This window comes from Dunckerocampus dactyliophorus, chromosome 9, assembly GCF_027744805.1.
Source record: "Dunckerocampus dactyliophorus isolate RoL2022-P2 chromosome 9, RoL_Ddac_1.1, whole genome shotgun sequence".
NCBI lineage: Eukaryota > Metazoa > Chordata > Actinopteri > Syngnathiformes > Syngnathidae > Dunckerocampus > Dunckerocampus dactyliophorus.
The window spans coordinates 11842001-11868153 of record NC_072827.1 but is presented as its reverse complement, the minus strand read 5'-3'; the positions used below and the strand labels follow the sequence as shown (position 1 = coordinate 11868153).

Here is a 26153-nt window from a genome sequence, read left to right as displayed (position 1 = left end):
AAAATAATAATTCTGGGTGAACAGACTTGCACGGTATTGGCAGTGAGCAGGGGCATCCTCCAGCAAAAGGTCAGTCTGCTGGAGGTCTTGGTCAATTATGTCAGAACAACGGATCCGCAGTTGGCCACGAGGACATCCTGGTTTGTTCTTCGGCAGAGCTCCTCACTGGAGATGTGGTCATACCACCACACACCCTCAATGGCTCTGGGGTGGGGGGAATCGGGACCATAACCCCGACATGCATTAGTTTAGTTTGGGACCAGCTGACATGCAGTCCCTGCTTCACTGCCTCCTCATTGAACATACAAAGGCTCCCTCCAGCTCAGCATATGAGCCGCAGAGTAAAGTGGCGTCATTAGTGTAGTCCAGGTCGGTTAAGTCGTAGTCACTGATCTGTCACTCATCAGACAGTCAATAGCATAGTTACACTCGACTATGGTCATTACCTTTGGGTAGTGACCGAAAGGACAAGGCTTCGGGTACAAGTGGGCGAAATGAGTTTTCTCCGTAAGGTGGCTGGGCTCTCTTTTAGAGATAAGGTAAGAGGCACTTTCATCCGGGGGAAACTCGGAGTAGAACTGCTACTCCTCCACATTCAGAGGAGCCAGATGAGGTGGCTCGGGCATCTGGTCAGGATGACTCCTGGACGCCTCCCTGGGAAGGTGTTAAAGGCACATCCGGCTGGTAGGAGCCCTTGGGGAAGACCCAGGACACGTTTGTGAGACTATGTCTCTCAACTGGCTTGCAAATGCCTTGGGATCCGCCGGGAAAAGCTGGACAAAGTAAGCGGAGAGAGGGAAGTCTAGGCTTCCCTGCTTCGGCTGCTGCCCCCGCGACCTGACCTCAGATAAGCAGAAGAAGATGGATTGATGGATGGAACTGGACTTTAAATGTTGACTCTCATTCTGGCTGAACCATAACCACGGGTTACATATTACCTGCAGTAAACAGCTTGCCAGCAAAGAGTATCCAAAAGATGGTTTTGTCCAGTACGAATAGTCAGTGCTCATGTTTTCTTGACTCTTCAATAGTTACCTGCTTGGCATGCATACTTCAGCAGTTTCAGTCATCTGTGTCGACTGGCATCATTTTGACAAAATAACGACCAAAAAAAATTTGATTTTTACAAGATAATTTTAGTGCAAATGTAACAGTAAAACACAGGACTGAGTTTTGTCAGACGTCTTTGTCATAATAATGAACAGTTCTCCTGAGTTCCCATTTTGCTTTCTGTGGAGTGTTTATTGATTTTATGCCCCCTCACCCTCCACCTGCCTACCTGTCTTCATGTGCTCTGCGTTTTCCCTACAGGCAGTTGGCAGAGTTAGATGGTCTTTTTTTGAAAATAGAAACCTCTGCGGTTTGCTGTGTCTCAATGTTGCCAACAGGGTTGTATTTCTTCAGGCACTCTCCCCAATCCATACTGTATACTCATACCGCCATATTTTTTCCACACTCATTTTACTTTATTTTTAATTCATCTTTTTCATTTTGCCTATGTGAAGTCATTTTTTTAAAAGTTCAACCCTGTGCCAGGAAGTATCATTTACGACAATGAAGAGATGAAATGTGGTGCTGGGTGCAATTATCACATATCACTGAACACTATGGTTTCTCTACTCCATGGTATCAAAAAACTCTCCAGTAATACAAAGAAAGGTGGAGAACTCAATATTCCACCTTTGCCAGAGATGCGTAACTGTGGGGCAGAGTAATAACACATCATGTGGTAAGCGCTTTTTCACTCCGCTAACCTTGGATGAAGTCTCAGATGAGAAGAAAATGCTATTTTCACCTCACTCTTGAGCCAGAAGTGCCCTCCCGATGAATTATGTGTGTGCATGTGTGTGTGTTGGTGTTCCATTTTCAGGAACGTTATCTTCTAAAAAACCACGTATTTATTAGCTATTTGTGAAGTTTTGACAGGTTATGATATGCTGCAACAGTTTGGTTTATTTCCCATCAAATAATGTACGAGTTTATTCAATGTAGTTTTAAGGATGTCAAATTAATGTGTTAATTCATTGAATTATATGATTCATTTAATTAAAATTGTAAACAAAATGAACACATGAGCAGCAATCAAAATCCCACAATTCCGCTAAAAATATTCCCATTATCAATAAATGAAGAGGATGTTTTTACATTTTTAAATAAAAAAAAACATCAAACGGATTCAAAATAGTTGTCGATTGTGTTTGTCGATTGGTTGGATAATTTATTAATCATTGATTAATCAATTAATGTTGCAGCTCTATTCGTGATGGGCGTATTGATTCTGTTGTATCGATACTCACATGACTATTGAGTGAGTATCGATTACTGTGAAAAAAAGAGCATGAATCACTTCCACATCTTTCAGGGTAACTTCATCCAGGCGTTTGTGTATTTGCAGCCATTGTCTGCAGAGAATTGCATGTCAATGAGCAGCAAATAATTTTTAATGTTTACTATAAAGTTTAATGCCTCCATTCCAGCATCGGCTACCATACGTATTTTGGCTTTGGCCTTGTCTATCTATAAAGTTTTCTGGTTCATAGTAACTTGATATCTCGGGAATGCCTGCTGGGAATTTTGTTACATCTGGCATAGACATACACTTGGACTTCAGGATGGATTCATGACAATTTGTTGGACTAAGGTCAAGTTCACTGCCACCATCGCAAAACATGGGCTAAAACAACTCAACTCAGCCAATATTGCTCACGAGCAGCATGTCTAGAATGCCTGTGACATCATTCGCAAAAAGAACAAACCAAACGCCTGGAGAGGAGTAATTCTCATCATTATAAAGTTAAAGGGGATTAGCTTACATAGCCCTAACATATATAGTTTTTTTTCCTGGCAAGCTGTTCTTTAGGAGAGGCACGTAGATGTTTTGTCGTGATTGTTTATTCACTCAAACACAGATCAGATGGTCACATTGGAAATAAATACTCCACCTGGACAGGATCTTACACAGCACATCTTCTGGAAATTCTGACAGTGAAATGGCAGAAAGACAATTCAGGAGGTGATTTATTTCGTATGAGACATGGCCCTGAGATCTGGGAACACATCTGCTCTCTTTGTTGGTGCTGAGCGGGTCACTCTGGTTTAACTGCTGTGCTGCTGCCGAGATCGCTTTATAATCTGATAGACATGATGCAAAAAATGGAAAGGTTACACTTCCGAACCAAAGGCAAGGGAGGTTTGTGGTTGTTGGATGGAAATAGAAGCAACCTTCTTGCCTTTGGTATTTTATTTTAACATTTGTTCTGGACAGCATCTTCCAAGGTAACTACTCGGCTTGACAAAGTTCTGCTCACAATTCATATTTTTCCATTGGCAGACGGGAATCGAAGCACGTTCAGCTGATATTATTGATGATACAGTCGAATCTGTTTATGTCGACACTCCTCGAACAAGTTGACTGATGCTGACATAAGCGGTTGACGACATAACCGATTTGCTTGTGACTTTCGACAGAGACATTAAGGAAAATAAGCAAATAACATTGATATTTACTCTCATCTACCAGATAAGAGCCGTAGTGATTTTGTTAAATGTCTTGACAACAATAACCATTTTTCTTCTGTTTTCCTTCTAACACACATCAGCGGCAAAGCAAGAAGCTAGGCTATTGTTATGGGGCCAAATTACTCCACATAAATAAACATTATTGTACTGATATCTAAAAAGTATGTGGTGTCCAATCATCACGATTGTTATGACTGACATGTTTTGTGAGTGCAAGGTTTTATTTGCCGCTTTTCACGTTTCTTTTATTTTTTTTTGATGTGGCGGTGATTGAACACTACAGATAACAAGCAAGCTTTGAGTGCACTTCAACTTTAAATTTTGACTCACCTGTCAGGTTTTTAGTCAGCAGGTTTGGAGAATGTGTTGTATGTTTACTTTATTTTCCAGTTTTCCAAGGTAATATTTTGAAATGGAAAATTGACAGTCCCAAAAACGCCAATGTCTCAATATCGCAATGAAAAAGTTGGTTTTGATTCAGATTGACCAACAATACAGTCTGCATGTGGACAAAAGGCAAAAACAAATTTAAAACAAAAGGTATGTGGCCTCTGGCTGGAAAATCACTGAAAAACCCCAAATTCCCCTCCGTGTTCTTATGTGTTTATGTACCGAGCCACAGTAGGACATATCCCCCCCCCACACACACAAGTTCATTCCTGCGTCTCCACTCATCTTTGTCCTTGGCTCATGTGTCAGTCGTCATATCTCTTTCTTCTTGTATCTGTCTCTCGCTCTCTCTCAGTGGGATTCTGAACCCTAAACTACTTTCCCTGTGGCCTATATAACCTCTCGGGTCACATCCTCCCGGTTCCTGACCTTCAGACTCACTGCAGCCTTGGGAAAGTGTTGGCGGACTGATTTACTGATACATGGGACAGTGCATCTCCAAAGAGGTCAGCAGGGGCTCACATTGCCTCACTATCCCACCAACGAGCTCTGTACTTTGGATTAGTCATGATTTAGTAACAGGGTGTGCTGGATCTGATGAACAATGTTAAAGGATGTTGTGGGAGGCATGTGGGCGGGGGCGGGGTGGGGGGGGGGTAATGACATCATCCAAAATCAGGTTCTTTATGTGTATTTCTATAATGCAGTGTTTTCATATAATGAACGTATTGTTTTACAAACAACCCCATTTAAGGTCAAGGGTGGAAAATGTTCAGCGAAATATTTGTTTCAAACAAAAAATAAACCAAATGCATGCCCAAGAACGTGGTGTTGTTCCATAGAACTGCCCTTTGTGATCAACACAAATGATTCATGTTGGAATGGTGATGTGAGGTCATGTTTATCATCCAGCACATTTATGAGGAGGCGCAAACACTGCGTTGAAAAAGTCAAGGGAGAGATGGTATGAGCTAGTTGTACATCGGTGGTTGTGGTTTGTGCCTAAAGCAACACGGACAGTAATACACAGCAGAGCAGACAGCAGCACTGGTGGATTTGCAAAGTCCAATCTCGCTGGTTCTGAAGCTATGCACAGTAGTTTTGGACGATTTCTGGTTTAGTGTGTTTTTTGTTATTTTCTGGTTAGATTTAGGTTAGCCTAGGTTAGATGAAGTTCTTGATTTGCCTTTGCAGTGCACTGATTGACTATTTCACCTGAGGTCTGTACTACGAAGCAAAGCAGCTATGAACCGGTAATGGTAAAAATTTGATTTTTTTATTTTTTACATTTTCTTTGTAGCTAAGACATCTAATCCTTTACTTTACTTGGAGTTATAAATATATGCTCCTGATTTCCAGCATAGATTACATGCTTATTTGGGATTTTTTTTTCGATGATTTAACCTTAAAATAAAAATATTAATAGTGGAAGAAGACGCAAAAGTAATAGTAATGGCATCAAAATTGATGATGTAGAATTTTAACATTTTTTTTGTCATCAATAAAAATGACAAAACATCTGGGCCCTATGTCAGTGCTGAATATGCAGTATATACTGTATAGACGGCTTCAGACACCATCATGGTGGTCCTCTCTTTATTACCTCTATTAATCATATGGCAGTCATTTATTGAGCCAAACATTTGTCCCATAACAAACATAAGCCATTTCTGACATATTTGGAAACAATGTCAAATCACCTAATGGCAGTTCACACTAAACACACAGCTCAGTCGATGGAATGTTTTCCATTTTGTTCATGTTCATGGTCTTTGCTCAAACAAACATCATTAATATCATTCCACTATTGCTCCCACCAACCATTCTGGGAGAATAGTCTCATGAATGTGTACATGAAAAGGTTTCGGTAATGACTTGAAAAGAAGACCTCGGTTTTTTAACCCCTTGATTTTTGTATGATTCGGTTTTTGACAAGTATTTTTGCCAAAATTTTGCCTTAGATCTCACTTTCTTGATTACCGTACAATATTGCTCAGAACAAACAGTCGTATTTAACCTTTGATATGTTGTTAGAATTGCGATAACTAATATCCTGTAAGGGAAATTTAAATGATAATAAAAATAATCAGGTTCCCCTGTTCAGTATCATTCCGTGGACAAGTGTCCAAAGAGAGTGCCAGCACTTTGATAACGAAGGTGAGAAACATTACTGATTTCAAGAAAGAATTCATCTCAAAGTACAAAGACGGCGTGCATGTGGCCGATCTTGCCAGGATATCTCCGCATCAACAATAAGTTGCATCCTGGTGAAGAAAGAAGAAATCATCAGGGTCATATGATGTCATCTAAAACCTTATCTTTGTCTAATATGTGTGTCTACAGAGTCAACAACTTCTCTTGCAATCCTGTCATTCACTTGCCTCAGTCTCTCACATCTGAAAGTGCACAACTGCAGTCTTAAACATCAAAAAACGGATCAGCAAATCCTCTAAGAAGCCATGGCAGGCCAGCTCTTCACACATAAGAGCCACGGACATCATGCCAGCCGCATCAGACACCGCAGTGTGTATTTGTCGTATAAGCTTACACCAATAAGTACAGTATGAGAGCCATTTGAATGCCAGTCTTTCTGAAATGCAACAGTTGCTTTGACCCATCTGTAATAAGCATGCACAGCCCCGTGGCATGCATTAAACATTAACACCAAGTCTATACAGCCCTTTAATCCAGCACTCTCGCCCTTCATGTGGGCCAAGGGGACAATTCCGCAGTGCTTTGCAACACAGTTTGGGTTTTTTTCGCAATAAAATACATTGTATGCAGTTTCAGTGAAGATGCACCATATATGGGCTGGTGATGTGTTCTGTGATATTATTTTATTATATAAGTTGAATTTAGTTCAACTTGCTTTTTCACCCATCAAAGTCAAGATCAAGTCACTGTTGCTTCCAGGAGTAATACATTCTTAACCAATCTCGTGACCCGCAAAGCAAAAACCCTTTTTATTTTTTAGGATATCAGATGCAAAATAAATAGGGTTGCTGAGGTCAAAGGACAAATGAGTTCATGTTCCTTGCCACTGATCTGTCATATTTTTTCTGCATTCTCTTCTTGTATCCATAATGTTGGGGTAACCGTAACTGATCCAAGATGTTTGATGTAGTTGGAGTCGACGTCAAACCAGAGTTATGTCAGCGCTGCTCCTGCTGGGTAAATGTCCAACCAATTTTCCTGCCTACAACTAAGTAATCACTTAGGAGAGTTGAACTACACTGTCAAACTACAATAAAAGTGGCACAAGCTCATCTCTGACATTTCTGGAGGCTTCTGGGATGAGTTACCTACAAATCTGAGGACATGGGGCCTCATTCACGAACATCTTCTTAAAAGTCTTCTTAAGAAGTGTACTTAAGAAGGCGCGGGTTGGAAACTGCGCCACATTCACGACACGTTCTTAAGTAGGGATAATCGTTCGCACCGGTGTTCTTAGGTTGATGAATGCCAACTGCGATGCCCGTGCATGTAAGGCCTAGTTTGCATAGGTCACCGCCTATTATTTCCTATATAAGGTAAAATATGTGCCGCGCGCAACAGGCAGCTGGAGGCGGAGGTGGCAACGCGCAAGGGCAAGACTGAGGAGCAGCTGGACAACAAACGAAAGAAAAACTTCAATTCTACTGAAATAGAGGTGCTTTTACAAGGAGTGACCAAACACAAGACCACCTTATTTTCACGTGTATCCACCCGTCATCAGGCCATCCAAAAAGAGTCGGCATGGAGCACCATTGCAGGAAACATAAATGCCGTTTCCACGGAGAAACGCACCACCGCAGAGGTTAAAAAGAAGTGGTTTGACTTAAAATAGACTCAAAAAAAAAAAGATTGGACTGCACCGGAGGGATCTGGAGGAAACGGGAGGTGGGCCATCAATCAGAAACCAAACCATTTCGGAAACTCTAGAAAATATTTACACAATGATGATGGAAAAATAAAGTCAAAATACATAGTTTGTGTGTGACAATGTATTTTTTCTGTGGTTACATTTGATTAGACGCTGCCTAATTAATACAGCAGCCCCGTGCTCTGGCTCAAGACGTGGCTGGGGGCGCATGTCGTTATCTGGGGGTGCTCCGTGCGCAATAGACACACCACGTTTCATTGCGATGTTATTCTGATGATCCTGCACACCTGCAAGAACAGAGAGGGAAGCCTGAAGCTTGACATCAAATATTCGTCGCTTTCAGCAAATAAATCTACTGGTCCCTTCACATTCTCTCTCTGCGCAGCACACGTCCAGCCAGCTACTTTTTTTTTTTGATGAATTGGGATTTGAATATATATTTATCCATGGAGTATATTTTAGTTGTTTTGATGATGAATAATTGTTGGGATATTTTATTTGCGCTACATTTTTGGGATCAGGTTGCAAAATCCATCATGAGGGCGATTGCGCATTGAAAGTGCAAGCTTTGCTTGTGCGTAAGAGTCCTCCTGAGCGTTTGTAGAATTTGTTCTTAGATCTAAGAACTGTGAGTTAAGAACACGTTTCGTGAATGCCAAAAATCTTCGTAAGAAGGCTTTAAGAACACATTTGTGCGTAAGAACGTTTCGTGAATGAGACCCATGGTTCTCAGCCGGAAAAGGGTGGACTGCATCTTTCGGGTTGGTCTTTGCCCAGGTGGAGGAGTTCAAGTATCCCGGGGTCTTGTTCACAAGGCTTGAGCGTGAGATTGACGGGCAAATCAGCACAGCGTCAGCAGTAATGTGGTCACTGTACAGGACCGTCGTGGTGAAGAGAGCTGAGCTGGAAGGCAAAGCTCTCGGTTTACCAGTTCATCTCAGTTCCTGCCCTCACCTAAAAGCAGGATCCTGGTTAAAAGTGGCCGAAATGAGTTTCCTCAGTAGGATGGCCGTCTGAGATAGGGTGAGGAGGTTCGTCATCCGGAGGAGCTCAGAGTCGAGATTTAAGATGTCTCGGACATCTCGACCGGATGCCTCTCTGTTCTGGGCATGCCCAGCTGGGAGGAGGCCCTGGGCAGACCTTGGACAAGCTGTACGGATTATGTCTCGCAGCTGGGTACACCTTGGTGTGCCTCCCGGTGGAATTGGAGCCTGGTAAGTGTGGCTTTCCCTACTGAGACCGCTGCCCCAGCGATCCAGAAAAGTAGAAGAAAATGTACGGCTAATGCGCTCAAAGTTTTTGTCCCTTCCAGCCATGGAAACTGTTGTCTTGTTAGCAGTGGTTTGTTTTAACTTGACCCACCACAAAAAATACCACATGTTATATTTGTGGTGAAAATGTGTTGATTTGTATCATCAATAATAAATCGCAACAGATCTGGAGTTGTGTATGGAATTCCGGGCCTCATCAGGTAATCACACTTCCCCTCTCTTTTAAACAGACAACGATTCCCGGAGTTAGGTGATGATTGGGTGCGTGTAACATAATACATTTTATACTGAACGGCACATGCACATAGCAGGCCTGGGCTTGTTTAAAGCAGGGAATTACATTGCAGTGTTTAGTGGGTTCCAGTTCAACTCTGGTATTAATAGAAGGCTGGTTAATCTACTTTTATCACGACCAGATGGTGGCGTTCATGTGTTTTAAATTTTATTTTAGGGCTTCCAAATAGTCCTTTCTAAAAAAGGGTCAGAATGATATCCAAATTTTATTGGGCTCCAGAATTGTTGTTTACTTTAAATTTGAACATTCACTTTGTGGTTTGTTGAGAGGTTTTGACAGTGATACTGGCAGGCAAGGCTCTTTAGTGTTTTTCTTTAACCATTTGATTTCTTTGTCAGAAATAGTAAATTGAATAACAGTATAATCGTGCATACAGTCAACATCTGCAATAGTTAAAAAAAACAAAACAATTATCTAAGTATTTTATTTTTAGCTCAGATGTACCGTATATATTTATATACAGTATCTAGTGTTACAAGTATACGCTTAATTTTCAGCATAGATTAAAAAAAGGTATTGCTAAATATATATACATATATATAGAAAAATTGCTAGAATTTGCATTTTGCACATTTTGCACATGAGGTTTTAAGTAGAACTACAATATGCAAAAACAAGAAGGGGGAGTGAGACAAAAAGCATTTTGAAAAAGTCATTTATTGAAAACAACAATTAAACTGAAATAGGCTTTTTATCAGCTGATCAAAAGACTATAAAAGTCAAAATCTGCTCAAAATTGTCATTTTCTGTCAGGCATTCACACTGCCATGCCCTCCTGATGGATAAAGCTAAGAAGCTTTCTCTTTCGGCAGATTGTCGGCTGCATAAGCAAGGCCTCTCGCAGCGTGCCATTGCTGCTGAGTTTGGGTGCGATAAATCAGTCATTCTACATTTTTTTAAAGATCCTGAGCATTATGAAACAAAAAAGTCAAGTTGTAGACCAAAAAAAAAAGTCACACCTGCGCTGAGCCGGAGGATCCAATTGCTGTCCATTAAGACACAGGGCGGTCTTCGACCCACATTAAGGCCCTTACTGGTGCCGACTGCAACGCAATAACCATCAGCATCTGCGGGAAAAGGGTTTAAAAAACAAAAAAATAATTCAAAGACCTCGTCTCCTTCAACGCCACAAAACTGACCGTTCAGACTTTGCCAGGGAGCATCAAACATGGGACATTGAAAGGTGGAAACAAGTTTTATTCTCTGAGAAAAAAAAATTAACCTTGACGGTCCAGATGGCTTCCAATGTTACTGGCATGACAAGGAGATCCCACCTGAGATGTTTTCTACCCGGCACAGTGGAGGGGGGGGTCCATCATGATCTGGGGTGCTTTTTCATTCAGTAGAACACTGGAGATTCAGGTGGTGCAGGGTCGTCAAACGGCAGCTGCTTACTTGCAGATGTTGCAGCGGGCATCCCTCATGACTGAGGGCCCTCGTCTGTGTGGTAACAGCTGGGTTTTTCAACAGGACAACGCTGCAGTTCACAATGATCGCTTGACCAAGGACTTCTTCAGGGAGAATAACATCACTCTTTTGGACCATCCTGCATGTTCCCCTCATTTAAATCCCATAGAGAACATTTGGGGATGGATGGCAAGAGAAGTTTATAAAAATGGCCATCAGTTCCAGACAGTTGATGCCCTTGGTGAAGCCATCTTCACCACTTGGAGCAATGTTCCCACTAGCCTCCTGGAAACACTCACATCAAGCATGCCCAAACCAATTTTTGAAGTGATTAACAAGAACGGTGGAGCTACTCATTACTGAGTCCTACTGAGAACATTTTTTGTTCTGGTTTGGAAAGTTTTTTGTTCTTTTTTGAGTGATGGTCTTAAACTTTTGATCAGCTGATAAACAGCCTATTTCAGTTTTCAATATGTTACTTTTTCACAATCCTTTTTGTCTCACTCCCCCTTCTTGCGCTTGCATACTGTAGCTCTACTTAAAACCTCATTAAGATCCAAATGTGCAAAATGCAAATTCTAACAAAATCTTAAGACCAGTTGAAAAATTGCTAGGATTTGCATTTTGCACATTTGGATCTTAATGAGGTTTTAAGTAGAGCTACAATATGCAAAAACAAGAAGGGAGAGTGAGACAAAAAACATTCAGAACTTGTAATTAAAAAAAAAAAAAAAAAAGAAGCATTAAAAAATGCGAAAGGTGAACCGTGATAGAACAAGCGAACACTGTATGACAAAAAGTTGTACTACTTTTAGCACTTTTCAGACATGGATAATGGCAATTAGAAATGACAATCACAGACATATTTCATTCTTTATTTTGTTTGAAACTAATCAGCAAAAAAAGCCCCCAAACACAAACATTATGCCATATTATGGCAGGAGACAGAACGATGAAGCGCTCTTGCCAGCGATAGCACAGAAGTCCAAATATGCTTGCTGGCATGGTAATTAGGAGCCACATATTTTCCGAGGCAACTTGATGCCAGGGCGATTATTACCAGTCCCTCTGATGAATGTTTCATGAGCTGTTATTAATGCATTTTTTGTGTATATATTAATATAATGGGGATTCTAAAAAGAGGCAGACTGAGCATTTTTATTTAGCATTATTTATTTTACAGTCCAGACACAGCATTGGTTGGTTATGTGCAGATTCGCGTCGCATTGTTTGTCTGGGCCCTTAATACAGTGAGTCCGTCCATCAGCGATGTTAGCTCGCCATTGTGGAAAGGGAACATCGGTGTCTGGAAACTTCAAGCACAATAATCCACATGAAACGCATGTAAACCGAACACTTAGTAATGTAAATAAAACCCACTCTGTGCTTTCATTCATCTTCCACAAATGTGTCGATACACTCCGTAGTGACACATGCTTGCATTTGCGCACACACGCACACAAACATTGGTGCAGGTGCAGCTCTGTTTGACTGATGAGTCTGTGTTTCCAAAGAGCAGGCTGCTCCATGACAGCTGTCTCTACACCGACTCTTAGCACGAAACTCTCCATCCCGCTCTCACTTCACTTTCTTCCTCTTTCTCTCCTTCAACTTGCTGGGATTTCTCTGTCTGTCTCTCTGTCTCTGTCTCTGTCTCTATGAGGCATGCCGAAGTCAATTTTTCATCTCCAAGAGTGAACTGCCAACTCTCTAGGTACGGTAACAAGAATAAAATTCTATGTCATCTAAAAGAACTTAACTTTCCTCTATATTCCACTCCAGGGCAGAATGAAAAGCAATCTGTAGTGGTTTGGGGTAGGAGGCGGGGGTCAAACTAGAGAAGGGAAGCAGCTGCAGGTATCGTAGTGCCAGGATTGCATCTCCACATATTGACCAGAAAGTTCAACAATTACCTGTTAGCTCAGTCATGCAATATGATTAGCATGGACACTGATGATAATGGATTTTACATGCAATTACACCAAGGGGAGAATTAACCGTGTGTGGGAATAATGAGACAATTGTCTGCTTAGTGTCAGCTTTTTTTGGCGGACACACAAGAAGATTTTATATTCAGACAGTCTACGGTAAATCTTCATTATTTACATAAAGATAAAAATTCCAGCTGTCATATGGAGTGAATTATATTTTTTTAGAGTAGACTTGTGTAATTATTATTTATAATATTTACTGGTGCAGCGCCATGTAAGCAATGTTCACTGCAAATGAACCCTTAGTCGCTCAATGTGTTTGTTCTGACTGTGAGTGTCAGTACTCAAATTCTGCTCCCATGCAAGCCCAATGTTGCAATATTACAACATTTCTCTAAAAACTTACTAAAATATCCAAAAACTTAAATTTCTGCATTAGAGGCCTCATTTAACAACATCAGAGAGGTGATTGTTAAAGTCTAAAGGCCCTGTCACACCTTGACGATTTAGGCAGCGCATGCCTGGCGTGATCATTTTGATGGCATACGTTGAACTGCCGCCGTTTTTTTTTTTTTTTTGCAATTTTGGGCGTATACATAGCGTATTCATAACGAGGTCGACGTAAACATGACGTATTAGTAACTTATATAGAACGTTTGTCTAACTTATAGACAACTCATATCAACGAATGCGTAGCGTGTTGCCGGCGTTCACAACTTATGCCAAATGCCCATCGCCTGTCACACGTAGACGAATTAGCCAATACGCTGGCTAAATTTGGCCAATACGCTGGCGTACATCTAATAAGTTATGTGTAAGTTTTGTATAAGTTAAGAGCACGCTGAGGCACGCCGGCATACGTCGTAGTACGTCCAAGTCGTCCAAAAATTTGGTGCATCAACCAGCCATACGACTTGTGTGTAACTTACAAATAACGTGTGTGAACGGGCGTCAACGATCGCATCACTTATTGCCCGCGGATGCGGGACGTATGAATCATACGTTGACATATGTCGAAAAGTTTGGTTCATGCACCAAAGTTTGGACGACTTCGACATACTACGGCGTATGCCGGCGTGCTTCCGCGTACTGTTAACATATACAAAACTTACACATAACTTATTCGACGTACGCCAGCGTATTGGTCAAATTTGTCATACGTTGGCGTAAGCTGGCTAATTCATCAAGGTGTGACAGGGCCTTAAGCCATGGGTTTTTATTGGCCCATGGCACACTGTAAAAATACAATTAAATAAGAAAACAACAGCAAAAATGCAAAGCAGCAATTTTATGAATGAAATCATAATATTACGATAAAAAAGATGTCATCTGACGGGAAAGAAGTCATAATTTTATGCAAATTAAGTTGTAATATTCGGAGGATTTTTCAAAAAGATGTTATTTTCGAAAGTCCTAATATCATGAGAAACAAAACAAAAAGACTTAAGCTGCACATTTTGGAAAATTAGGTTGGGGAAAAAGGGGGGGGGGGGGGGGGGGGGCGTGCCAAGCTGGGAGGACTTTCAATATTAGTGCAGAGCTTCCAACATGTACAAATTTGTTGTACTCGGCATGCGATTTTACACTTAAATACACTTGTATGCTTCACTGCCCTCTATTTTGTTGCATTTCGCTGGTTTCAGTTTCGGGTTCAGTCTGTACAGTACATAAATAGATATTACAGTATCAGTTTCTTAAAAGTATTTCGAATCAGGGGGGAGCGAAAACATTTCTGTCCCCCAGTGGGAGCATGACAGGAAATAACTGAGAACCACTGTATTAGGAGAATAAAGTCGTAATATCTTACGGGGAAAAAAAGTTGTCATTTTACGATAATAAAAAAAAGTAATATTCTGAGGAAATTTCTGAAAGTCAAAACAAAACAAAGAATGGCATTGCAAATTTAGGAAAATTATGCTGGGAAACGTATATTAATATTACAAACTTAATATTACGAGAAGAGAGTCAAAATATTATGGAAATAAAGTTTTAACATTACAAGATAAAGAAAATCAAAGTGTTGAAATGTTTGGAAAAAACCCCAACAATAACAGACATGGAAAAACGGGCAATAAACATGTAGTTTAAGGAGAAAAATGTCAACATAATACACTTTTTCCAACTATATCACAAAACTGAGAAACAGGCTGCTTTTTCTTTAAATATATACAACTTCTTAGCATATCTAAATGGGTTGGTATACAAAATGTAAAATAACTAAGTGGCCCGTCCATCCTTTGATTTTTCAGCCCTCGATGGAAAAACTTTGGACACACCTAGCCTACGTTGTGAGTCAGAAAATGCGTACAGATCTGAATGAAACTGCAAGACCACAGTTGGACTCATGCAGTGTATTAATAACACGCCAAGACAGGCGCCATATAGTACACCAACTAGAAAATGTACGCAAACCGACGCAAATTTTTTTGACATTAGCTCGAAAAACAGGCTAACCAAACCATACGCTACAAGTGTTGGTGACCTGCCGTGAACAAAGAAATGTGTAAAAAGTGGCAGCTCTTGTTTGCAACAGCGGCAATATTGTAAAAAGAGAATATACAGTAATTGCGAAAAAGAAGAAAAACAACTCTTTCAGTCCTTTGGAAATATATCCCCCCCAGGAACACCTTACTTTGTAACTTACAATAACTTGATTTGCAGAGTATCCCATAGCACCATTGGTTGTGACCCAACAAGAAAGAAAACAATCATTCTTTCGCTGTGACACACTCTCAGGGCTCGACTGGGAGCCGAGCATCACTTAGAAAGTCATTAGCGTTGGCCCTTTCCCAGTGGGTGTGCTACTCTACGCATATATCAATGCTGGTGAATGCATACAAATGGTTTCCATTACTGCATCTAAACTCTGCACACACAGTTGCCCCCAAGGTAAAACCACCTCTGATCACAGATCTGACTGATAAGAAGTGTTTCTCGAAACTTTCACTTGTTTGGTGGGGCAGGGTGGCTGGCCTTGGTGTAAACAGATGGTCCTGGCTCTAATGAGCACTTGCTGATGTTATCCAAAGTTGGGATTCCGGCTGTCAGATGAGATTTTCGCACTCGACAGAAGTGAAGTGACCGAAACGGTTTGAAATATGAGCAGCGTGAATTTAAGACCACGCAGACATCCTGGTGTAAGATCGACTTGGATATTTGCATTGAACTGTAGAAATGCACTTGTGCCCAGTTCTATGCGTCACCTATGGTATCTCATATATATATATATATATATATATATATATATATATATATATATATATATATGATAATCAATACAAAGTAATACAAAACTGTTTATTATTATTGATGCTACAAGTTTAGAATCAGTCTATCAATAGCAATAACAATAGCAATAGCAATAGCAATAACTTCTCATGGAATGGAAGGCCTGCTTGACACACACTCACATAGCACAATCAGAGTTGTGCAACACTTAGATCTGACTCATGGAAAAACACCGGGATAAGAGGCACACAACCGGTGAATTGTTCTCTCTTCTTTCTCACACAAGATTAACGTTGAGTTGCTCACTTAAAAAAAACGCTCAGCTGCTCTTTATGTTCTGTTCATCCATAATTCTGGGCTCTTTGTCCATTTCCTTGTCAGAATCCGAATCAGAATCAGCTTTGTTGGCCATGTGTGTTACCACATTAGGAATTTGACTACGGTCAACATCACTCTCTGTTACAAAGTGCAACAATCGTAAATGTGTTTATTTACATAGAATGTTAGAATTTGGTATTTACAATGTTGCAGGTTACAAATTCACAGTGTTACGTCCAGAACAGTATGTAGTGCAATGTTCATGCATGCAAATGGCAGTGGTTGGTATTATAAATATGGATAAATGTTGATGTAGAGTCCAGCGCTGTAACTCAGGGGTGTCCAAACGTTTTCCACCCATAGTGAAAAATGAAAGGATGCAAGGGCCACTTTGATGTTTTGTGAAGCAACACATGAACATATGCTAAAAAGTTATATGTATTTCCAGAAAAAACTGAGTCTCAGCTTTGTGACAATGCTGAATTCATTAATTTGGTTTATCTGTTTCTCATAATATTCTGACTTTTAGGAATAACATTTTTTTCTTTTTATTCCAACTCTATGTTACTAAAATGTTTTTTTTTTCCTCATAATATTACAATTTTATAAAATAAAATTGTGATATTTATTTGTAACTCGTTAGAATATGACTTTTTTTTCTCTTAATATTTTGACTTTATTTTTTAATATTTTTTTAATTTTCTTTTTGTAATTGTGACTTTATTCCCATAATATTTAGAATTTTAATTTTCAATTAAAAACCGTTTCAATTTCACGTCATCAATGACTTGCTAGAAATTCCCATCGAAACAGCCCTTTCCCTTTGCTATCCCACTTTTTTTTTTTTACTTTTTTTGTAGCTATAAACTTGAATAACTTATTGGCGCAATCTTCCTGGGTTTTAACATGGTAACTGTTAGCATTGTTAGCATGCTACTGTTAGCATTTTAACCATTTTCACAGGTTTAAACTTACATAGACATTTAGACATTTTACAACTTTATTCGTTGTTTTGCTTGGTCCTCATAATATTACAACTTTGAAAAAAAGTAAGTCTTTCTCTTACATATTTCAACTTTATGATGTTAAAATGATGTTACTTTTCCTTGGAATATTACAACATTGTTCTTGTAAAATTACGACTTTTTCTTGTTTGAGTACAACTTTTTTTTTTTTTTTTTTTTATGTGCCGCAGACCAACAAAAAACAGCAAATGTCCCCTAGGCCACACTTTAGACACCATTGCTGTAACCAAATATATTGCTCTTATTTTTAAATGCAAACCCTTATAAATTGTATTAGTTTGCATGAGGTTTTTTTTTTTTTTTTTTTTTTTTTTTTTTTTTACCAGCAGAACTGTAATGAAAACAGCTTATGTTCATTTTAGTACTGCTTTTTTTCTAACTTATTTGCTAACATTACTATGGGATCAAAGCTATTAGTTAAAATATGCATAACACATTAACTTATACAGCCCGAGGTGCTTTAAATTGTGTAGTTTAAAAGGTGTGAACATCATTTTCTATACATTTTGTCAAGTTGACAAAAATAATATACTGTAGGATTTTATTTCTCTTTATTGAAACAGCCTCTCAATCCATATGTTAAAGATTATCTGGAACAAACATGAGCGTTGTGCTCGTTTTTTACCCAAAATTGACTTTTATTTTGTTTGACGTCACCTGTGTATAAATCGCACATCTAGTATGACCATGATGAATGACTAGAACTAATTTCCATCATCATGTGGTCTGATTATAGACATAGTATACACCGTAGAATGATGTGGGAACCTTCTAATTTATGACTTTCCAGAGTGCAGCGTCCAGATGTATAAACTTCCCCCTGAGGTTCATACATAACGTCAAAAATATTAAAATGTGCATACACACGTCTTTTATCAAATTTGTTTTGTCTTCTTTCACAAATGTCAGTCATATCAGTTGAGCATACGTGGACAAGCCAATCAGTCGAGGCAAAGACTCAATCATAAATCCGAGGAGAAGAAAAGAACACTACACACGTGTTTTTTTGTTTTTTTTTTTTACTCCTTTCATAACAGAGTTGCCCGCCATAAAGAAACATCTTGTTCATTTTTACAACCTATTACTCCATTATCTTTTAGAACATGTCCACACAAACACACATATTTTCATGAAGGCACATTTTCCCCATTCTTGTGTTAAAAAAACACACATTCACCAGCTGACCGGTGCATTTTGGCCAACCAAATGCCTGAAAAAGCAACCAGCGCTGACTTGGCCGCGCATTATAACACCTCTATTCATCAATATAATGACATAAACAAATCAGAGCTCGCCCAGGAAACATCATGAATGTGTTTTTTTATCGCCTGTGTGCGTTATAAGGGTGCACACATGCGCGTCTTCCAACCAACACCGAAAGTCACTCTATCAAGGCTTTTAAAAATATTAATGTGAATAAATCATCGCTGTTTCGTAGTTGACTACGGCCAATTATTAGTTGTAAAAAAAAAAAAAAGCATATTTATAAGTCAAGTATTTATAAGTCAATTTTACATATAAAATTTGAATAAAGTAAGCATTTTCAAACATAAAAATGCCTAAATGAACTAAAATACAAATACAGTAATCCCTTGTTTATCGCGGTTAATTGGTTCCAGACCCGACTGTGATAAGTGAATTTCCGCAAAGTGCGATTCCTTATTTATAATTGGAATACATTCGTAGTTAGAGCATAGAAAACCTGTTTAAGACCATCTAAATACGTTTTTTAACATTATTAGAGCCCTCTTGATATGAAATAACACACCCATTTAGGACATAAATAAGACCTGTGCTTCTGTGTGTTCTGATGTTGTCACGTCTTGTCTTGGGCATTGTGGCGATGACCCCAGTATGCAGAAAGCAGGAACCAATTGCAGGAAAGAAACATATCTTTTAATGATAGCTGCAGCGCAGCGCCAGGAACTCAAGAAAGACAGGTTTGCGGTAGCGTGTCAGGCTTTCACTAACAATGCAACAACAAACTAAGATGCACGCACCTGAACTAAATGGAAGGAGAACTCAAATTAGCAACAGGTGCAAGTGATGAAGGAAAAAGCAAAGCAGGTGGACACAAACCAGGCAAAACAGGAAGCACTACCAAAATAAGAGCATAAAACAGGAACTAAGGCATAAAAGTGGCAACAAACTAAACTGTCACACAGGCTGGCACTCATGGATTGTGCCAGATGTCAGGATTTCAGAGTTGAGTTTTAGCTTGGCTAGTGGTTAGCGCTTTTATTCAGTATCTTTTTAGGGATCGTTGTGCCTATTGTGAGATAATTCAGACCTGCAATAAAAGCCTGTTGTTCTGGCGACCAAGTCTGGTGTGTGTGTGTCTCACCGAACATTACAATGCCATTATTGACACCTAGAGACCAGTGCAGAATACTACATATCATCACAATGTCTTGCATCGTCTGAATGCCTTATATTTGTATTTTAGTACATTTAGCCATGTTTTTATGCTTGAAAAAATATGTACAATTAAATTAAACATGCATATTTTATGACTAATTCTCAGCCATGTTCAACCATGAGACAGCATGATTTATTAATTCATATATTTTTGAAAATCGATGATAGAGGGATGCCGCAAAATTCAAAATGTGAAGTAGCAAGGGGTTATTGCATAAGGCACTCAAAAGATGCGTTCAAAGACATGTTGCAATGTGTAGTATTCCATACAAGTACTATATGGAGGTAATGCTAAAAACCATACTTAGAAAGACAGGTTTTCCATAAACGAGGGATTACTGTAATGTCACACATTTCTTATGACACAAACCAAATAGCTACATTTTGCCCGTCCACATACACCCAGCAGGACTTTGGCTGCAGTTTCTAAGGACAAAAACATGCATGTGGACGAGAGGCCAAAACGCATAGAAAAATATGCGCTTTTAAAATATCCACAGTCATATGGAGATTGCCTTACATATACACAGTTTTCTTTCCTTTTTGGAAGTGTGCAGCACATACCATGATGAAGACCCAACAGCAAACCACACAACTACGTACACGACCGACGTATACCGACTCATTCCTCACACACTGACAACTTTTGTTCCAATTCGTGACGTCAGCTGGAAAGTTGCATACGCTCCGGACTTTCCGAGTAGGATGAAATGCTCATCTCTGTTGGTATTCACTTCCTATAACTTATACGCTTGACGATAACCAAGGGATCCAAATGAAGCTGTTAAACCTTAAATAAAAATCCTCCTGATCGCTCCACTTTATGCGGAAGGAAGGGGAAAGAGGTGGATTTTGGTATTTGGGAGGATTGTGTTTGATCACACTAAACCTTGACTCTGATCTCTCCTCACATTTTCCATCCATTGACACTGAAGCACTAGCGGACCATCACATCATTACAAGGCCTTTGATGGCCATACCTCACTTACCTAAAGTGGGCAATGTGCCATGTGTGTGTGCCAAGATTAGCTCTAAGCCGGAATGTAACGTCAATATAGAACATTTGTCTTGAATGTATTGTATGGCCCCTTGACTCCCTTCCTGAACACTTGGCTTTTGTTCAGTGAAAAGACGCAAAGCCAGTATCCTGAAAGCTTTGTGTCTGTACATTCTGAATTGATTTAGTGGTCCTCAATAGCTGCACTATGGCTAAAATGCTAACAGCAAACATACTAACATCTGACATAACGCTAAGTGTCTATGTATATAGACACTTAGCGTTATGTCAGCATTATGTCAGATGCGTTTATACCTGATAAAATAGTCACAATGCTAATATGCTAATGTTAGCATCCTAACAATTCTAGTATGCTATTAGTATGTTAACACCTAACATAACGTTAAATGTCTATGTAAGTTTAAACCTGTGAAAATGGTTAAAATGCTAACAGTAGCATGCTTACCATGTTAACATGTTAAAACCACTTACCATGTTAAAACCTCGGAAGATTGTGCCAATAAGTTATTCAAGTTTATAGCTACAAAAAAGGTTACAAAGTGGGATAGCAAAGGGAAATGTCTAGCAAGCCATTGATGACGTGTAATTGAAACAATCACTCTTTCATGGATATTTGTTTAATATCAGGTTTTCCAAATTATTCTTACCTAAATTACACCACATTTGAAATTGGTTTAAAAAAACAGAAATTATACTCAGTATTTGATTCCATTCCATACACTGCAGTAATATGATTTATATACGCAATCACAAAGGCAAAATGATTTTATAGCCCCTAAATGCTAGCTTCCATCCAACAATGCCCTGCTGTAATTCACTATTAACAACATAAAGCCTCCATTAAGACAAAGTGTCATGTTACAAAATCAATAGTGACATGTCTGACAGTCCTCATGACTTTATCTGTCTGTCTATACAGTATGTCCCCGGCATACTCTTCATGCCATTAGTGAATTTCAACAGCCACTTCCCTGAACCGTTTGGCTGACTGTAATTGGAGAGCGAGTGGGATTCAGAATGCATAAAAACCCAGATGATATTGCCTAGCTTGTTAATGTCATTTTCCCCCTTTATGATAATATCTGATGGGGAACGACTCAGTGGTTTGTGTCTGTCGCAATAAGCTCCATCCTGTTTCTGTAAAGCCCTCACCAGTCCAATAAAATCCTAAATATATACTGTAGCATATGCTATATTGGTGTTAAACCTCCACGAGGCTTCAGTCATTTGATGAAATAGGGTGACTAAGACGTTTATTAATGGCGTTAACAAAATGCATCATTTAGGAGGCAAAATAACATAACTACATAACTACAGTAGTGCCTCGTTTTTTTGTATTAATTTGTTCAGACAAGGTCAGACAAAAAAACGAAACCAAACTATTTTTTCTAGGAAATAATGTAAATCAAATTAAACTTCAGACAGCTTCTCACCCTGACAGCTGTAGGCCAGTTGGCCTGTCTGTCAAAAGTTTCTTAACCAGATTGCGCCATTCAGTTTTGTCAAGGGCCATTGTCTCGTTGGGTGATTTCTTTGATTCGTTCCTCCCAACGTTTTCTTGGTCAGCGCAAAGGCTGTTTCATATTGGGCTTCCGGTCGTCCAATATTCGCTTAGCCAGAATCCTTGGTCCAAGTTTGTTGGGTTAAATTCCTGATGGTCTGTCCGTTTCGAGGCTTTCCGCGTTTTTCTTGAGCAAGTTTTGATCCACCACCGGCTTGCCAGGCCTGTCCCGGCTTTACCGCTTCGGTTGGCATTACCTGGTGGGCACAAAAGGTTCCAGACACCACTGTTTGACAATTAATAACAGAAAAGTTTTATAGAGAATAATTTGTTTTACATTCACTAAACAATGCAGAATAATTACACACTGTCTCTGTATTACGAAAACCGAGCAAACATTTCATTACAACTTTGTGGTGAAGTTTTCTGCTAAAATAGGGTGGCCAAACCTCCTGTTTTCCCAGGACATGCCCTGTTTTCACATCCTGTTCTAGCCGTCCTTGGTGTTCCTCAGAAAGTTATGAAAATATCCTGGATTTCATTGTTTTCCATTGGGCAATTAAATTGGCCTGCATCAGGGCACTTTAGAGGCTGCTGTGTAGGTGGCTTTTGAATTTGTATTGCCAGAAAGCCAAAGAAAAAACAAAACATGCACACAGTTAATCCTCTGACGCTTGCCGGGTTGAAGTCTAGTAAAATTAGGGCGTTATGCACAACGGTGGTTCAAATTCCCAATTCTTGTGACTCTAGAGAGCACATTTTTCCCCAAAAAGATCGGTTTCATTCCAAAACAAGCATTCAACCTCAGGTTTCTGTGTCTTTCTGTTGTTGGAATCATTTTCATGCTGGTTTTTGAAAGTTCTTCCTTTGGAATTTGTGTCTCTACTTATCGTAATATATCAATTTTCTATCCATACCGGCGGGGGACATATTTTAAATGTATTAAAATTATAAGGCATGTTTGAGTCAACTTTGAGTATCATTTGAGTATCTTCTACTCCGAGTGTCCTGGTTTTTGTTAATCACAATTTGGTCACCCTATGCTAAAATAGTATCACTTCCTATAGACACACTTGAGGGAAAGTTCACAAAAGGACATGTGGATCCACTTCTAATGTCATGGCACGTAATCTAAAATGAGCTTGGAGTTTTCATGGAGAGGCGACCGGTGTCATAATGTAATATTTATGTTTAAATGACAGACGCTCTCGTGCTTTACCTAATAAATCAGCATAGGGCAACACAGGGAGGAAAGGTTGTTTGCTTGAGTCACGTCAGTCTGAGTTTCATGTTTCCAAGCACATGCTTTTTTCCCACTTTAATTAATGTTGTAGTAACTCCAACCTATGACACGATGCTCCCTGACCTTATCAAATGATGAAGACTTTGTGATCTTTCTCAAGCTAACCCTAACCCTATTTTTATGTCTTTTTCTACCCTTAACCCTAACCGAAAATAACCACCCTAACCATTGTTTGGATGATAATATTTTTGTAATGTATGATTACTATTGTGCACCACATTGAATGACTATTAATCTAAAAATATTTCACATAAATACAACTTTCTCACTAGTACGACCGTTTGCATCCTGACTATTCTTTTCGCATGCACAATAAAAGCAAACTTGTTAATAAGGACATTTGATCTTCTCTCTCTCTCTCTCTCTCACACACACACACACACACACACACGCGCACACACAGAATTCCAAACAAGAAGGTTCCCATGAAAGGAAAGCGGCGCCTTAAAAAAAGCCTTAACCAAATTTGACAGTCAACAGCACTGTTAAAGTTGGCCTTGCTGTAACCAAACACAGCGGTAATTGTAAATGTCAGGCAGAATTAGCATGAAAGTAAATAGCTTTACTTTCCCCCGTGCATACAGTATACACTACATTAGAGGGACAAGCAGAGCCACAAGATTTATATTTATGTACTAAAGGTAACAGAGCCCGTAATTCCAAAAATTAATGTGTATGCTGCAGAGGGATTATCATGTTTAGCACATTTTCCTGAATCTGCCCTGACATTACAGTCGCAGGTTCATCCACATTCTCTTTCTACACAGGATTACATTGCAAATGAAAGGGCTGAGGTTCTAACTGGGGGTGAGCTACTCTTCCCCTGCATTCCTGCAGGACGAGTGCGGTATAGCTGACTGACTGATTGGCTGGCTGACAGAGGGACTGTGGTAAATTGTGAACTGGCTCACTTTGGGGAAAGGCCGGAAAGAGCTTGTCATGTCTCCTTTGCAGACATGAAAACACATGAGGGAACAAAGATGAAGGGGGGGGGCTCTGGACGGAAAAGACGAGATAGAAATCTTGCTTTATGCGCTATGTGCAAGCATCCATGCATGCACGCCTCCGAGCCTCGGCAGCACGTGGGCTTGTGTCATTTGTTGTTTTCGCTGTTGTCCCAGTTGCCCGGTGCTGTGTTGTGCTAACTGGTGAGGTTGGGTCATGGTTCCTGGCCTGAGTACTGTTAACACTGAATGCAGATTAGTTTATGGTTCTTCTGGGAAGGGCTGCTCACCCAATAGCCTCATGACTAATATTAAGAGAAGTTTCATGTTGACACTCACTCTTCAGATAAACAACAAATAACAGAAAATAAACGGCACATTTTATAATCAAGGTTAACACCATATTAGATATTAATAATACATCATTAGATGCAGTCTAATAGCTCAGTGCAATATCAGCCTAATGACACACACACACACACTCACATAGCACGACTAAAGTTGCCCATGGAAAAATACTGGGAGACACACTTTTGACTAATTTCAGTGAATAGTTGTGCCATATCCATACCAACATTCAATACGCATCCCTATGTAGCAGCTGGAGAGCTGTTTCCAGGATCCTTTACAAAACGACTGTTTAAGTCAAAAGTAACATTAAGATGTGGCCTTGTGCCTCTCTGAGCCGAGGGAGGCGCAAAAACAGCCCAAGAGCGACTGGCCGTCGCAGACAGGCCTTGTCAGGAGTGTGTCCCTGCATCCCTGGCACTTGACCCTAATCAGAAAATTCAGAGACACAGAAGAAACTCAGCAGTAAATCAGCCTGCCACTCCTTCTCACATGTGGGGTTTGATCCCAGTGATATACGACTTTAATATGTGCATGAAAGGATGGAGAAACGCAGGAATGAGAAAGAAATATGAAGTGAGAGAAATGGAGGGATGGGAAGAAAACGTAAGAGAAACATGCCTGTAGCACACAGTTCACCTTTGTCACATACAAATGTACAAACTATGGATAAAAATACTTTTCTTGATACAAACAGAGCTGGGAGAAATGGTGGCAGAACAACTACACCGATCTGTTGATATGCTATGAAAATAGATTTCACAGTTTGATGTGAAAATTAAAAGACATTAAATAAAATATACACACACACACATTTGTATTTACATTTCGATTTAACATTTAGATTTATACTTAGCATTTAGATTTATAGTTAACATTTATTTTTACCTTTCATATTTATAGTTAACATTTTAATTTATATTTAACATTTAGATTTAGATTAAATATATTTAGATTGATATTTATCATTTATTTTTTTACCATATTCTAGTCAATATTTTAGATTTAGATTTTAGATTCAAATTTGCCACTTAGTCACCATTTAATTTCTACCTCAAATGTGAAAAAAAAAATTCTTAAAGGTGAGGAAAAATGAGCTAAATATTCATTATATACCAACTAAAAAAACTGTGATTATTTTTTTTTTCTTTTGGCACCCCATGTACCTCAACACCTTGCAAAAGATAATTAATTTAATGTGAGCAGACTCTGAAAGAGTACCTCAGTTAAACTTCTGTTTTCAAACACCTCAGTTTTTGTATGATTTCGTTTTCAATGAAAAAGTTGCCTTGGTTTTTTTACTATGTCTCAGTTATTGTACAATATCGCGTCAGAAATTAGTCTGTACAGTATCGCTCTACGAGTGCCCAAACAA

The 26153-nt window shown here is 39.3% G+C and overlaps 1 protein-coding gene across 3 annotated transcripts in view; it reads right to left on the bottom strand.

Annotated features, from left to right (window-relative positions):
* Window positions 1–21918: 21918 nt before the first annotated feature.
* Window positions 21919–26153, bottom strand: part of epha3 (eph receptor A3) — a 147255-nt gene continuing 143020 nt past the window's right edge. For all 3 annotated transcript variants that reach the window (XM_054787917.1, XM_054787915.1, XM_054787916.1), the window contains one exon: window positions 21919–22469. The gene's annotated coding sequence lies outside the window, so the exon portion shown is untranslated. The remainder of the gene's footprint in view (window positions 22470–26153) is intronic.